General features: G+C 39.8%; 4 non-coding genes across 4 annotated transcripts; 2 read left to right on the top strand and 2 right to left on the bottom strand.

The window, feature by feature from the left end:
- Nucleotides 1–3107: 3107 nt before the first annotated feature.
- Nucleotides 3108–3179, top strand: Trnaa-ugc (transfer RNA alanine (anticodon UGC)). Its single transcript has one exon. It is a non-coding gene; the product is annotated as a tRNA-Ala (tRNA).
- Nucleotides 3180–5606: 2427 nt separating this feature from the next.
- On the top strand, nt 5607–5678 carry Trnaa-cgc (transfer RNA alanine (anticodon CGC)). Its single transcript has one exon. It is a non-coding gene; the product is annotated as a tRNA-Ala (tRNA).
- A 3883-nt stretch (nt 5679–9561) lies between these two features.
- On the bottom strand, nt 9562–9633 carry Trnaa-agc (transfer RNA alanine (anticodon AGC)). The gene has a single exon. It is a non-coding gene; the product is annotated as a tRNA-Ala (tRNA).
- A 3717-nt stretch (nt 9634–13350) lies between these two features.
- Trnaa-ugc (transfer RNA alanine (anticodon UGC)) lies at nt 13351–13422 on the bottom strand. The gene has a single exon. It is a non-coding gene; the product is annotated as a tRNA-Ala (tRNA).
- Between the last annotated feature and the right edge of the window lie 2551 nt (nt 13423–15973).

Here is a 15973-nt window from a genome sequence, read left to right as displayed (position 1 = left end):
CCAAGAGTTAATAAATGGAATGGCATGAAATTAAAAAGCTTCTGCCCAGCAAAGGAAACAATTAGGAATGTGAAGAGAGAACCTAAAAAATGGGAGAAAAATCTTTGCTAATTACTCTTCTGACAGAGGATTGATATTTAGATGTATAAAGAATTGAGAAAACTTTACCCCAGAAATAACCCAATTAATAATGGGCCAATGAATTAAACAGTCATTTCTTCTCAAAAGAAGAAATACAAATAGCCAACAAATATGAAAAAAATGTTCAACATCATTAGCAATTAGGGAAATGCAAATCAAAACTACACTAAGATGTCATCTCATACCAATCAGAATGGCAGTCATCAAGAATACAAATAATAATAAATGCTGGAGAGAATATGGAGAAAAAGGAATACTATTACACTGCTGGTGAATTGTAAATTAGTACAACCACTATGGGAATAAGTAAGGAAGTTTCTCAAAAGACTAGGCATGAACCCACCAAATGACCTAGCTATACCACTTCTTGGTATTTATCCTGAGGAATTAAAGTCATCATACTACAGTGATACATGCATACCCATGTTTATAGCAACATCATTCACAATATGAAACTATGAAACCAGCCAAAGTGTCCATCAACAGTTGAATGGATAAAGAAAATGTGGTGTATGTATACACAATGGCGTATTATTCAGCCATAAAAGAAATAAAATTATGTCATTTGCAGAAAAATGGATGGAACTAGAAACCATTGTTATGCAAAATAAATCAAACTCAGAAGGTCAAGGGATGTATGTTTTCTCTCATATATGGAAGCTAGAGAGGAAAGAGGAAAAGAAAGGCAGGGGGGGACCTCATGGCAATCAAAGGGAGATCAGTAGAGGAAAGGGACCAAGGGATGGAAGACAGACAGGGAGAGGGGAAGTGCTGGGGCATGATATTGGTCAAATTATACTGTTATATTGTGGGCATATATCAATAAGTAGCAACAAATTCCATTGTTATGTACAACTATAATGCAACAATAAAAATGTGAGACAAAAGGAAATAATAATTTAAAAAATTCAACTATAGGTGTGACTAGGTTCAGATGTCTTCAAGAAATTTGTGAAAGCATGCTATGAATGTCAATTTAATACCAATTAGGGCCTCCTACACCATGTGCAGGCCCAGTACAAAATGAAAATATGAGGTTCCTTAATCAAAAAGCAAGAGAAAGGTGCCATTAAAGGTATTAAAATATATTGTTTTTCCTTTCTTTCTCAGTCTATTTGTGTGTGTGTGTGTGTGTGCTGGGGATTGAACCCATGGCCCTGTGCTTGCAAGGCAAGCACTCTACCAAATGAGCTATCTCCCCAGTCCCCTCAGCCTATTTTTCTTTCCCCTGGCCTCTCACAGCATCTTTTAAATTTGCTATGAACTAAAATTGTTAATTCTCAGCATAAATTTAGGTCATCTTTATTTTGCACACCAAAGCTCACAGGATATCAAGATCTCTCTCTGTGTATATGGGAATATAAACACATCTTCTACTCATTCCCTTTTGCTAGGGTGTCTTCAAACTCTACAAAGCACAAATTCAAAGACATAATTCAAGCAAGACAGGCTCAGTAGCCTTTCAGGCAAACTTTTCAGACAAGAACTTACTTTTGCCAAGATCAGGGATTGAACCAGGAACCTTTAGATCTTTAGTCCGATGCCCTCCCAACCGAGCTACCCTTGTTCATCTGATTCAAAGACTTTCTTCCATCTCCCTTTCAATACTTTGTTTTTGACTTTTTAGAAAGTTGCAGATTAAAGTTTCTTAGAAGTTGTTTACCATCCAATGTACTTATACATCCAGAAAAATTTGGAAATCTATTGTCTCCCATGCATACTGGTAGGATCCAATTCCTGGCAGCTTTGGATGGATCCCTAGAAGAAGCAGACAAAAATTGTGACACATTCAAAGAAGGCCTTTCTGTTGTTCTTCTACATCCTATCGATTAACCCAACACAGTTCAGAAAATTTTAAAAACTAAGGAAAATATTTCTTGAGCTCATTATTTTTTCTCCTCTTTTAGTTCTTTTTGTCTTTTATAATCTTCAAAGGTGCTAAGAAATGGAACCCAAGGTTAATTTCTGTGAAGTCAGAATTCTCTCCTGGAGATGATTACCAGTAAACTGTTTCTTTATCCTCTTTCATCTACTTTTTTGCCCTAGTCTTTTGTCCTGGATGGTGCAGAAGTTTATGGAGTACAACTGGCGCAGCACTAATGGAAGTCCATTGTATCATATTTATGCCAGTAGAGAAATGTGAAAAAAGGAGAGGGTGTTGATGAAGAGCTAAAGAGAAGAAGGATCCAGGAAATGAAATGGAAAACACATACATTTTAAGTACACATTCTACTACCCAACAATACTCTCATAGGTAGCCAAGCTCCATAATAGAGCTTGAAATGCTGTCAGTTTCTCTAGTTTAGAAAACCTAATAGTTGGTAGGAGAAAATCCACTGAAAAGTAAATCTGAAATCACCAAACTAGACCCTGTTTAATTGCTACACCAAGAGAGAAATTATTGTATTTCAGATCAACTGACAATTCATGTACTCCTAGGACATTTTCAGTCCAACCTGAAAAGTGTACACTATTGTTGAAACATAATTAACTCTAGAAAGTGCAAACTAATGTACAGTGACAGCAATTAGATCACTGGCTGCTTGGGAATGCAGAGGCAGGAAGGAATGGGAAAAGAGTTGAAATTATCAGCATGTTCTCTCTCTCATCCTCTTTTCTGGATTTGTCAATGTGAAGACAGTTCTCAAGATATGAAATTGAGGGAAACAATTCGATTGGAAATAAGAAAATGTGATTTTAATTTTGTATATAGAATAAATTTTGTACATAGTGCTTCCTAGATTTTTCAGGGACAGATATCTTGGTCTTATAGATTGCTGGCAAGAAAGGCAATTTGGTCTAGAATTCCATTACTCTCTGAGCATGGCTGCAAAGGGGTAAAAGAGAAATAAAGGGAAGGAAAGAAAAGAGAAAGGGGAAAAAAATAAAAAACTTTCCAAAAAATACAGAAAATGTGCATCATATTTCCTAATACAGATAAAATGAGAGAGAACATTTATCTGTGTGGGGGTGTAGCTCAGTGGTAGAGCACATGCTTTGCATGTATGAGGTCCTGGGTTCGATACCCAGCACCTCCACAAGTATGTGTTTTGGCTGTTTGTTAATTCTGATGTCTTATTCCCCAATTTTTTTTTTTTTACATTGATACTTCTCAATTATGTCACAAATGTCACAATGAAAACAATCATTCTGTATAATTGAGAAGTACCAATGTAAACAAAACAAAACTTGGTCAATTTCACTCCCGATAACCCCCCCCTACTGTACCCTCCTCTGTCCTCCTGATTCCCTCCCTCTCCCCTTCAACAGTCACCCTTCAACATTCATGGTGATCCTTTTTTTCCCCTGTTCTTTCCCTGTACCTTCCACTTATAAGAGAAAACATATGACATGTCTCTGAGTCTGACTTATTTGGTTCAAAATTATGGTCTCCACTTCCATCCATTTTCTTGCAAATGACATAATTTGGTTCTTCTCTATAACTGAATAAAACTCCATCATGTATAAACACCACATTTTCTTTATCCATTCAACTGTTGATCGATGCCTAGGCTGAATTCATAACTTGGCTATTGTGAATTGTGCTGTGATAAATATGGGTATGCATGTATCTATAAAGTATGCTGTCTTTAATTCTTTTGGATAAGTACCAGGAGTGGTATCTCTGGATCGTATGGTAGTTCAATTTTTAGTTTTTTGAGACACCTCTCTCTACACTGATTTCCATAGTTTTTTGAGAAACCTCTATTATCAACAGTACATGAAAGTACTTTCCCCCTGCATCCTCATTATTCATTGTTATTTGTATTTTTGATGATTGCCATTCTGATTGGAGTGAGATGGCATCTCATTGTAATTTTTATTTGCATTTCCCTAAAGGTTATTAAAGATGTTGAACATATTTCATGTAATTGTTGGCCATTTGTGCTTCTTTTGAGAAGTGTCATTTTGGTTTCTTTGTTCATATATTGTTTGGATTATTTGCTTTTTTAATGTTGAACTTTTTGAGTTCTTTATATGTTCTGGGTAATAATCCTTTGTTGGAAAAAAATATATAGCTGGCAAAGATTTTCTCACATTCTGGCAGTTTACTCCTTGCTTGGTTTTTTGTTTTTTCCCTTTGCTATACAGAGCCTTTTAAAGTGTTGGCATCCCACTTGTTGACTCTTTCTTTTAGTTTGTGTACAATAGGGGTCCTATTCAAAAGGTTTTTTACCTGTGCCTATGTGTTGAAGTGTTTTCCCTATTTTTTCTTCTCACATTTGCAGTTTATTATCTTATATTTGGATCTCTGATCCATTTTGTGTTGACTTTGAACAGGGTGATAGATGGCGATGTAGTTTCCCCAACACCACCTGTTGCTGGCATCCAACAATTTACCATCAGTACAAGTGTGAGCCCAGGCTCTTCTAGTTCCAGTGTGTAATTTCCTGAGGGAACGGGTCGGGGGAGCTTTAAGAGGAATCGGAATTGCGTGCCTTTAATTTTCCTATCTTCACCCATCAGTACTAATATTCAATATTTTAAACCATTACATTCAAACCTTGCTGGAATACTTCCGTCAATATCATATCAAAGATCCTGAAACAGAAGCACATAAGACCTGGAACTCTTTATGGAGGTCATCCGCCAAAGCCGAAAACATCCCAGTGAGAGAACAAGACTTTGCTTCTGCTCTTCCCTGGCCATCCAATACAACCGCTTCATGTTTTCCAGGGTGCCCTTGCGTTTTCGAATTGAATGATGGCAATCTGTGAAGATTGCCAAGACGCTTTGGCTTTAGTCTTTATAGTGTCTACTGTATGTGTCCAGCAGGGTCTTCTATTGTGATAGCTCTGCTGGGTCCCCCAACTTTACTACGCCGCCTTATGTTTGCTGATGCCTTTTTCCTTTTCTCGGTCTGAAAAAAGTCAGTTATTCAAAGTTACTCCACCGTGTGTAAGGTTCACGCTTTGGTCCCCAGTACAGAGAAGAAGGAATTAATAAAATGCGTGGGATCTTGGTGAATTCTTTTCTTGAAATCCTGAAGGGATGGTTAGAGATGGTGGTGTGGAGCCAAAATTAAGGACAATTCCAGAATTCGTGATGCGTGAGTGAAGATCGAGTCAGTTGTAAAATAGATGCTGACTCTGCACCCAACCCAATGTGATGTGCAGTTCAACTTTCCAGTTCAACTAAGGCGGGCGGTCGCCTCTCAACTGAGAAGCACTTCGTTCGAGTCAGTATTGCTGGAGATTTGTGGTGGAAAGATTTTTTTTTTCCTGGTGGGGGCAAGTAACTTGAACGCAGTCAAGAAGACAGTGGAGCAGGCTGACAAATATGACAAAGTCCTAAGATCAGAAACGGTGTCATTCAGACCAAAATCTTTAGAGTGCTAGTAAAGCCACCAGATAGTACCAGGTTAATAATTTCACTAATAATTTAATCCAGCGAACTTTTTCCAACAACAAAAGCTGAAAACGGTATTAACATTTTATAGATGATTTTGAAATCAGCATACAGGCGGGGGTGTAGCTCAGTGGTAGAGCGCGTGCTTCGCATGTACGAGGTCCCGGGTTCAAACCCCGGCTCCTCCACTCAAGGCTTTTCCATTTCCACACTTTACTTCTATTCCTATTTAAGGAGAGACCCCCCCCCCCCGAATTAGTTGTTTACAATTAGTTATGCCATTTCTATTCTGTAAACCTTAGTGTCTTCCAAGACATGGGACTCTACAGAAGGAAAAAAGGAAAGAAAAGAAATGAATCCATCTATGAAAATCTCTCCAGAAGAGATCATGAAGTCTGAAGCCACATTAATAGACCTATTCACTCTAGTTTCCACTTGGCAGTATGACTAAAAAGCAGGACAACAAAGGAATGGAGAAAAAATGAGCAGATCCAAGAAATTTTTCCTTGTGTCTCAGTTTTATGTGTACGGATTGTGTTTGGCAAAGGAGCAGAAAAGCTTCTTATGAGTTTCCTTACTCTTTTCTCCTCCCGGTTCCCTCCTCTACCTCTTCATCCTTAGAGAGTAGGACACAAGCAACAGAAGGGTGAAGTATTAGGTTCCAACTTTTTCTGGGTAAGCCAACATTGGCCAAATGGAAGGTGGCAATTAGAGAAGCCTTTGCCACGCAAACATTTAAAAAATATTTTGGAAGACTGAAGAGAACTGTCTCTTGGTGGTCGAAATAGGTTACAACTTATATCCAGACAACTACCAACAGATTTTAAAGGTTGATCTTGGATTTTGCAATGGTTATTTCAATTCCATATTAAATCAAGTTTCACAGGAAATATAAACAATATGTAATAGGAGACACTCACCAACTCCTCACTATTCTTCAACCCCAACATGTACAACATTCTGAAATAAAATATCAAAAGCACTGGCAAATTATTTTCCTTACTTTTCCTTACTTTCCTAAACCAAACCAAAACAATAACAACAACAAAACCTCACTGAACTTTTTTATTCTGAAATCTTTTAATGAATTAATAATAATTATGGTTTCACCATAAAGGTCCCAAAGGCAGGTATGGCCAAAGGTTGTGTGGGGAATAAGAATATAAGCATAAGTTGCTTGGAGTTCCAAATCCAAGTTAAGGAGTTCATCAAAACTATGGCATAACATATGGCATATGTTCTGCATTTTATTTTCTATACAAATCATGTACGGTTCCATTTTTCTTCACCAAAGCCTTTGTTTGCATACTGTCTTTTGTATTACCACATTTTTCAATGTGAAGTCAGTTTTTTTAAAAAAGGACATTGAATTTCTTTATTTTGGAGAAGCTAAAAGCATATTCCTCGAGGATCTGGAGAAGAAGCAAGAATCAATTACAAGCAAAGTTCCCTCTGGGACTGAAACTTAGGATTAAGCTTTAATCAGCTAAACCATGGAGACCTCTACCAGGGCCATTTCTGGGCTATCCCTGTCAGGAATGTTGTGGTCAAGAAGCTGTTTAAATTATCAACAAATACTAAGTGAATGAGCTTCATTTCTTTTTGATTCTCATTCCTTTGGTTCCTGAATAAGGCAGCAAAAAACAACTTGGACCATCTTCCATTTTGTCAAGCACAAATGCCAAGGCATCTTTTCCCTCTTGATCTTTATAATATCACTAATAGAGTCTGGAGCCCTTTTAACACCTCAGGGAATCTTTTGGGCAGCTGTCAAAAACTATGGAATGTAAGAAGTTTCCATAAAGAAATGGAGCAAAGAAATACATATTCTGAACACATTTTTCCAAGAAAAATGGAAAACCCTAAACTCTAGGACCTTGAATCCTCAGTCAGGGACATGCACAGGCAATGTTAATTCAAGGGGCTTCAGGAACTCCAAATGTGCTTCTCCTTTACCAGATAGTCTCTGAGGTATCATGAATTTCCACCACCACCACTCATTCACAACTTTAGCTTGTCAGCCCAGGTGAGAAATGCTAGGTGGAGGGTACAAAACAACAGAAACTGGAAAATTGCCTTGGGGAATTTATGTCTAGATGGATAAAGAAATACAGGTCCCAAATGAAAAACATAAGTTAAAGCTGTCATAGACAGTAAATCCTCTCAAAAACTTTCCAGTGGAGCATCTTGGTCTTGAAACCAGGCAGTGGCTTTGACTTGGATATACTGCAGTTATGTTTCTAAGACTCACATAGAAACTTAAAAGAGGCATCTTGGAGGAAGAGCAAGGACTGCTAAGCAAATTAAACTTTTGTAAAACCTTCTCATTTCTACTCCATGGACAGATTCTCTAACCTCTGCCATCACGGTGGCAGGAAGAATAGATGCTTGTCAAGATTTGGGGTATCCAAATATGTTCACATATGATTGATTGACCGTACTTGGATTGAACCCAGGAGTGCTTTACCACTGAGCTACAGCCCCAGCCTTTTTCTTTTTTTGAGACAGGATCTCCCTAACTTGCTTGGGGCCTCTCACTTGTGATCCTCCTGCCTCAGACTTCTGAGTTGCTGGGATTACAGGCTTCTACCACAGGGCCAGGTTCACATGTGAGTTTTGGAGGGTCATCCTAAATCATTGTCTTCTCTTTTACTAGAAATTTTCATTCTAATGTTTTTTCTTACCTGTGCAAAAGTCCTATCTTCCTGAATGCCAGAATAAACTAGGTATACATCAATTTTCTGTTTCCTACTCAGCTCTAGTTGTCTCCCATTTCAACCCTGGAAAGACTGAGTGAAGTTCAATAAGAACTGGAAAATCCCTAAAATGAACACTTAAGAGTCCAAAGGATGCTTAAAAGTAAAGTGGTGAATAACACAGCCAGAAGCAACCCTTTAATACAGAGTTTAAAATTTTTAGATCAGAATACATTGGTTCCTGAATGGGAGAACTGAATTTCCACCTTATAGCTCTTCAGAGGACTGAGAATTACTCGATGGGCTGAAGGATGGGGATCTGTATAGTTGAAAAGTCTCTCCTCCTCCCACCCCTCTGTTAATTATCATCCAGGTTAAGAAAGCTAGCCTGTGAAGTGGAACTGTAGGAATTGGAGTGACTTGAGCTGCGGAGGAAATTTTAGTTAGGAAAAAGCAGAAAAAATGGTGACAAAGGGAGATAGTGAAGAAAACTGGGAAACTGGGGGAGGTGGGTGATTGACCAGGAGGAACAAGAGGAGCAGGGGTGAAAGAGAGCTTGAAGCTAGGTCGTTACCGGTAAGTACAATCTGGATGACCCTGAAGGCGCCCGCATGGCCTCATCTCCTTTGCTAGGTCTTCAGATCCTGGAAGCCAGAGGGTCCCTTCCTTCAAAGGAAGTGGACTAAAAGTGTTTGTCCTACAGGAAGGCGGGACACTTATTGCCCGCTGGCATGACTTTGAGATCGACTATCAGCTCTATCTCTGGAAATACTTTTCTCAACTTTGACAGCCTCCGAGTTTCGACAGAAGCGTCGTTGCTTTTGACAGCGTCCTAAACAGTCCTCCACCGAGAGAAAACTGTGGTCAGCGGCGCTCCATGACTGGTTATCCGACCAGCCAAGATTCTGTGTGGTGAAAGTGCAGGAACGTGGGGAAAGGAAAAAGAGAAGGAATTTTTTCTTCTGAGGTTGCAGTCGGTCCACTGACACAAATTCAACTGGGACAGGGAGAAGGAGAGATCTAAAGAAATTTTCCCAAAAACCTTTTTTCCCCCGACTCTTTCTGTCATTTTCTTCTTTGCTTCTTAATAATAATGAGAAATGACAGGAAAGAAGAACGAGTCTTCTGCGGCTGGCATCCTTGTTGCTTTGCTTTCAGGAGATACTGAGCTGGAAGCCTCTTTTATTTCAGTTAAAGGGCTTTATTATGCAAAAGCAGGATAGGAGACCCAAAGAGAGTCAAGGTCCATTGAAATGGGTATCAGTTTACCTTTGCTGTGAGTAGGGAAAGTACTGAGGTTAGAGAAAATTTTGAAACAAAATTGTAATTTTCCAAATGTAGAAATCGGGAGAGCTGTGAAAGAAAACACCAAGAATGGAGGTGCTGGGGATTGAACCCAGGGCCTCGTGCATGCTAAGCACGCGCTCTACCACTGAGCTACACCCCCACAGGTGAGAGCTGAGCGATTTCATATTAGTGATTTACTTTTTGGTTCAAAGGTGGTGCTCTAAGTCCTGGTAGGGTAAAGACTCCTTAACTTCTGTTTCCCAAACCCCTGAATTGAATCTGTTCTGGGAGCTGCTCTAGAAGGAGAAATGCATGTTTCCTACAGTCGTGCCCTTACAAAGACTGCTTTTAGCTGTCTTTGTGTTGGTTCCAGTCCCCTTGAGGGAAGATTTCCATATTGAATCTTCTAATATGTCTTCAAATTTTCCCCTCTGTAAAAGTCCGTCTCTGACTATGAAGCTGCCAAAAAGACCAAAAGTAGAGCTGGAGAACACAAAAACAAGTCCTGTGAATGCTGCAGAGGGGATGTAGATCCAGGTGGAAAGACAGAACAAAAATCAATTAAAGATGGATTAAAGATTTTAACCTAAGACCACAAATTGTTATACTCCTAAAAGAAAACAAGGACAAATCTTCTTGACCGTTTGGAATGTGACTCAGTGGTTGAATGCTTATCTTGTGTACGTGAGACCGTGGACTTCATTCCAAGCACTACCAAAAAACAACACGACACATAATCTCTGACAAAAGAAAAAGAAGTATTTAGATTCCAATCTAATCAAATACGTGTAAGATTTATTTTCTAAAAATTAAATAATAACCAAAATCTAAATAAATAGAAAAACACAAACTCAACATGGTAAAGATGGCAATTCTCCCCAAATTGATATGTAGTTTTTTTGTTTTGTTTTGGATACTGGGGACTGAACCCAGGGGCACCCAACCACTGAGCCACATCATCAACCCATTTTTGTATTTTATTTAGACACAGGATCTCAATTGAGTTGCTTAGGGCCTCCCAACTTGCTGAGACTGGCTTTGAACTCCCAATTTTCCTGCCTAAGCCTCCCAAGTCACTAGGATTACAGGAGTGCACCACCATGTCTGGATGATATATATAGGTTTGATGAAATTCCTTTCAAAATCCCAGCAAGACATTTTGTAGCTATAGACAAAAGTATTCTAAAATTTATACAGAAAGTCAAGGAATTCAAATAACTAATTAAGGACTTGAGAGGAAATACAAAAACCCATAGAACATACTAAATGTGATATTTAATATATTCCCAATGTTCTCATCTTAATTTAGAGTGTGATTTATGAAACAAAGGTTATTAGTGAGTATCTGAATGGAAGAATGACTTAAACATTGATTTTTGTCATTGATAAATATCATGTTGAAAATATTCACTTCCTACATTACAGTAAAATTCATTTGTCAGTACTGATGTAGTTTCTTGTTATGTCATGTGTATAAGTTATGTAAAAGTTACAAATAAACAGAAAATTTTAGTGCCTTAAAAAAAAAAAAAAAAAAAAAAGAATATGGGGGAAAACCTGATGCGGTGGCACTGGCCTATAATTCCAACAACTCCGGAGGCTGAAGCAGAAGGATCCAGGTCAGCCCAGGCAATTTAGCAAGACCTTGTCACAAAATAAAAAGGACTGAGGATGTGATTCAGTGGTAAAACACTCCTGGTTTCAATCCTCAGTTCCAGAGAGAGAGAGAGAGAGAGAGAGAGAGAGAGAGAGAGAGAGAGAGAAAGAAGAAGAAGAAGAAGAAGAAGAAGAAGAAGAAGAAGAAGAAGAAGAAGAAGAAGAAGAAAAAGGAGGAGGAGGAGGAGGAGGAGGAGGAGGAGGAGGAGGAAGAGGAATCAATCTACCTGTTTTCAAGACTATGGTATAACTACAGTAATTAAAACTGTATGCTATTGATAGATAGACAGACACATAGGTCAATCAAGTAGAATGGAGAAATAAACCCACACAAATATTCCCAACCATTTTTTGACAAAGTTGTTGAAGTGATTCCATGGAGTAAAAATAGACTTCTCAGGAAATGGTGCTGGAGCAGTTGGGCATCCAGATAAACATAAATGAATCATGACTAAATAAATGAGTGGAATCTCAACCTACATTCCACACCTTACACAAATATTAATTCAGAATGGATCATGGATAGAGATATAAAGCTATAAAACTTTTAGAAAAAAAAAAACGGAAGAAAATCTTTGGTATATAGGACTCAGCAAAGAGTTTTTTTGAACTGCCATCAAAACATGATCCAGAAAGCTTGTGAAAGAATGCTGGTTTTCCTTTTCCTCCTTCCCTTGCCAACTGCCTTAATTGCCTTTGGTGATGGTGAGCCTGACCACCTAGGACTAGAACTAGAACTAGAAACAGAAACAGAAACAGGAGAGCATCAAAGGCAAAGGCTGGGTATGGTGGTGCACACCTGTAATCCAAGCTACTCAGGATGCTGACACAGGAGGACCGTGAGTTCAAAGTCAGCCTTAGCAACTTATCAAGGCCCTAAGAAACACAGTGAGACCCTGTCCCTAAATAAAATATTAAAAAGGGTTGATGATGTCGTTTAGTGGTTGAGTGCCCCTGGGTTCAATCCCCAGTGCCAAAAGCTCCCCCCACCTGCCACATAGGGTTGTATTTTTACTTTATATGTGATCAAGAAATAGGGAAGAGGGCTGGGGATATAGCTCAGTTGGTAGAGTGCTTGTCTCGCAAGCACAAGGTTCTGGGCTCAAATCCCAGCACTGCAAAAAAATAAATAAATAAGGAGGGAAGGAAGGAGAAGCTGAGTCAGAACTCCTTGAGAAAGTAGGTTTGAGTCAGATAAAGTAAAAACTAAAAATACAGAGAGTTGAACCTAGGGCTTCAAATTTAAAAATCTAGATAAATAAGGAAAGATCATTACATTATTACAAAATGGAGAATACTCCAGTCTTAGAAACCTAAATTATCTCAAAACTCAGACAAGCCTTTCCTGTTATATACTGAGGGCTAGGCAAAAATTTAGCAGAAACCTTTAAGGGAAAGTTGGGCATGCAAGGGGAAATGTCCAACAGGATTGGATGACAAAGGTGTCTTGTTGCACTCAACCAATTTTCAGAATAAGCTGATAAATAAAGGGTACATTTTGCTTCTTAGTGCTTGCTCAGTCCTTTCAAAAAGCAGATTTGGAGAGCCCAAAGGCAGAAGAGTAGAAGGGAAGAACTTCAGGGAACTGACTAAAGTTTTGTCACAACAAAGCAGAGTATGAGAATTTAAAGTCTTGGTCACCAAAAGCTACATCGTCTCACTCATCTCTGGTATATCTCTAAATTTCTGAAGCTCTGAGTTCGGCACAGTTTGTTAGTAGTATTAACTATAAAGGGTGAATCTAAGGACTGAGGGGTGTGGCTCAGTGGTAGAGCATTTGCCTAGTATGTGTGAGGTCCCAGGTACCATAACAGTACTGAAAAGAGACAAATAAATACACAAGTGGTGAATCTATCATTCTTACTGTGTAGCAGCTTATAACAAGAGGAAAGTATTAGAAAAAAGCATCAGATAATAACTGCATGAAGTTTACATTGCAGTTCTAAGCAGCTAAATTGTTAAAGTTTCAGCCTTCCCATAAGAGTGGTAAGAATCAAGTCTCTGGGACTTTTCTGATTTCCACCAGATATATCTTATCCTAAGATGTAAGGATATTAAAATTAAGCTTTTCCATGATTAACACACTTTGAATTCGGGCAACCTATTAGGTTCTGTTTTTACTATGAGCCGTAGTAGTCAGAATAGAAAAAAGTTAGGTGAGCTAAAGGAATACTGTTTGAGAAATAAATTAGAACGGTTGGGCCAGAGCAAAAGCAGGCAGTGGAGATGCCGGGGATCGAACCCGGGGCCTCATGCATGCAAAGCACGCGCTCTACCGCTGAGCTACACCCCCTTTTCTGAAGCCTCTTTTATTTGGTACTTAGTTAGAAATAAGTTTAATTTTCTGAGGTTTCTTTCCCCGCCCCGCTTTTTCTTTTCTTTTCTTTCCTTTCCTTTCCTTTTCTTCTTCTTCTTCTTTTTCTTTTTTTCCAGTTCTTGACGGTCATAGTAGTATCGGTTAGTCTCAAGGGAACTTAGGCAGTCGCTTTGGGCAAAAGACGCTCAGGAACCAGAGGGGTATTCGGATTGTTTAGCGTATAGGGTTTGAAATGGAAGGCAAAAGATAGAAATAGTGTTAGATAACTACAAGTAGTTTCAATTACGGCTTTGAGTTGTTTGTCTCCTGTTCTTGGCAAGAAATCAAGTTCCGAATTCTTTGGATTTCTTCCAGATATAATCTGAGACACAAGGCTATTGAAATTTCACTTTTTCCTGCCTAATATTTGTTGTTTGCTCAATCGAATATTAGGGGCTGGATTTGACAAAAGAAAACCACCATCAGAAGAAAACCTGAAAGCGATGCGTTCAGCATTTTATGTGTAAGGGTCTTTCCTAACCTACGCACCAGATTAAGCTATCTAATTTAGGAGATTCTACCATGAGTACTAAAAATAAATTCAGAAATCGAGTAATAGTTTCAGAGATGGAGAGAAGGTTTGAATTATGAGAGCGAAACTGAAAAACAGATACCGGATTGAAGGCGGGGCAGTGGTGGAAGCACTTATTTAGAAACACAGGCCGCTGATGCAGAGGCTGGCGGATGCTCCCGCGCCGCGGGGCGGTGCGCCCTCCGACTGCTCCCAGGCTTCTCTTGACAGTTAACATCGAAGGAGCCGGGAGGAGAGAAGAGGGCTGCTGCGGCGCGGGCTGCTGGGGACTGGGGACCGCGGGTCATTTAACTGACCCTCGGGCATCGGCAGGGAAGCAGGTGCCCTCCCAGCCGTCTGGGTCCTCCGATAAGCGTCAGCTCTCAGTCACCGCCGGAAAACTACAGCTGCGTGCGCACCTGGCTCGGCTGGCGCGGGATCACACACCTAGGACTTCCTCCTGCTCGGGGTGCCTCCCGCTCCTGCCCAGTCAAGGTCAGCCTGTTTGGCGATCTCCTCTGCTGGGCCCCAAGGAAAACAGCAAGAGGCTGACTTGCGCCGGGGCGCGAGGGAGAAAAAACATCTCCTGGCAAAGGAGGGGCGCGTTCTTGTCACTCAGGAGAAACCCAGCAGGCGGACTGAGGGTTCAGCAAACTAGAAACTTCCTGCCACAACCTGCGGCTGCTGTCCTGATCTACTTGCCTCCTCCTCCAGGCACTAGGGACCTCTCTACGAGGAGATGAGCGGGTGCACCATCCCCGCAACTTCTTGGGGGCAGGAATCCACTCTGCCCTACATCTTCTCTCACCCTTCTCATTCTCCTCCATTCGATAATGTGGGTTATTGTTTCCGTTATGTATACAAACCTCTTCCACCAGACTCACGTGGATTATTGACCTCACAAACTTCGGGTGACCCGACCTGTGGAGTATTCACCTGATACAAAACAGCTGTTGATGGTGCACTTTCTAAGACAGTTGACTTGAATTCTGAGTAGAACTCTTGCATGGACTTTTTGTGCGATGTGAATCTAGAAAAAGAAAAATGTATCCCCCAGAAACCACCAAAATGGCTTAAATTCCGTTCATCGTGATACCACAAAAATCAATGACATTCCGGGTTTGTAGAACACCACGAGTCCGGACTTCAGCGCTTGAAGCAATTCTTGTTTTAGCTCCCGGCAAAGTGTGCCAGAAACAAGCCGTAGCGAGCCTGTGAGTGAAATATCTGGGGCCAGCACTTCAATGACAACTGTGTCCGAACTTATAACCCCTGGGATGTTACTGAGGTTTCTCGTAAATTTTGATATCGCCTTTCCTGGAATGGAAAGGCACTTCTGGAAACCCAGGGACCTTGTAAATGCCATGCTTTTCCATTTTCAGAGTGTTAGCGTAAGGGGAATTTTTCTAAATGCTGAAGTTTAAGGCAATTTGTAATGACCTATGAGGACGATAAGCTTCTGGATTATGTCTGTTTCTCCTTTTGCCCCTTGTGTCTAATAAATATTTCTGGAATACCAAAAACTTTATGTCCTGAGACATTACGACTCTAAATGATGGCTTCACTGGAGAAGGGCAAGCTGAATTTCAGCCTGTTCTTCCGTTCCTCTTGTGACCTGATACCCATTGCACAGCTGAACCTGGAGGGTTTTTTAAACTCAGAGCAACAGGAAATTATATGCGTTTAAATTTTGGGTGATGTGTCTTTCTTAGCAGCAGGTATGAAAGTGGAAAACTGTGTTGTATAGGAATTGTAAAAGCGTTTAAGTGTTAAAACAATGTTATTTTAATTACAAGTAAATGTAATTTTACTTTTAAAAATTACAAGTAAATGACAAGTATAACAATATTCCTTATTAAAACTTTGGTTTGCCATGGGGTCATGTTGCAGGCCTGTAATTCCAGTGATTTGGAAGCCTGAGACCAGATAATCACAAGTTTGAGACAAGCCTCAGTAATTTGGCAAGACTGTGTCTCA

This window comes from Sciurus carolinensis, chromosome 7 (assembly GCF_902686445.1).
Source record: "Sciurus carolinensis chromosome 7, mSciCar1.2, whole genome shotgun sequence".
NCBI classification, from domain to species: Eukaryota; Metazoa; Chordata; class Mammalia; order Rodentia; family Sciuridae; genus Sciurus; species Sciurus carolinensis.
This window is presented reverse-complemented; position numbering and strand designations above follow the sequence as displayed.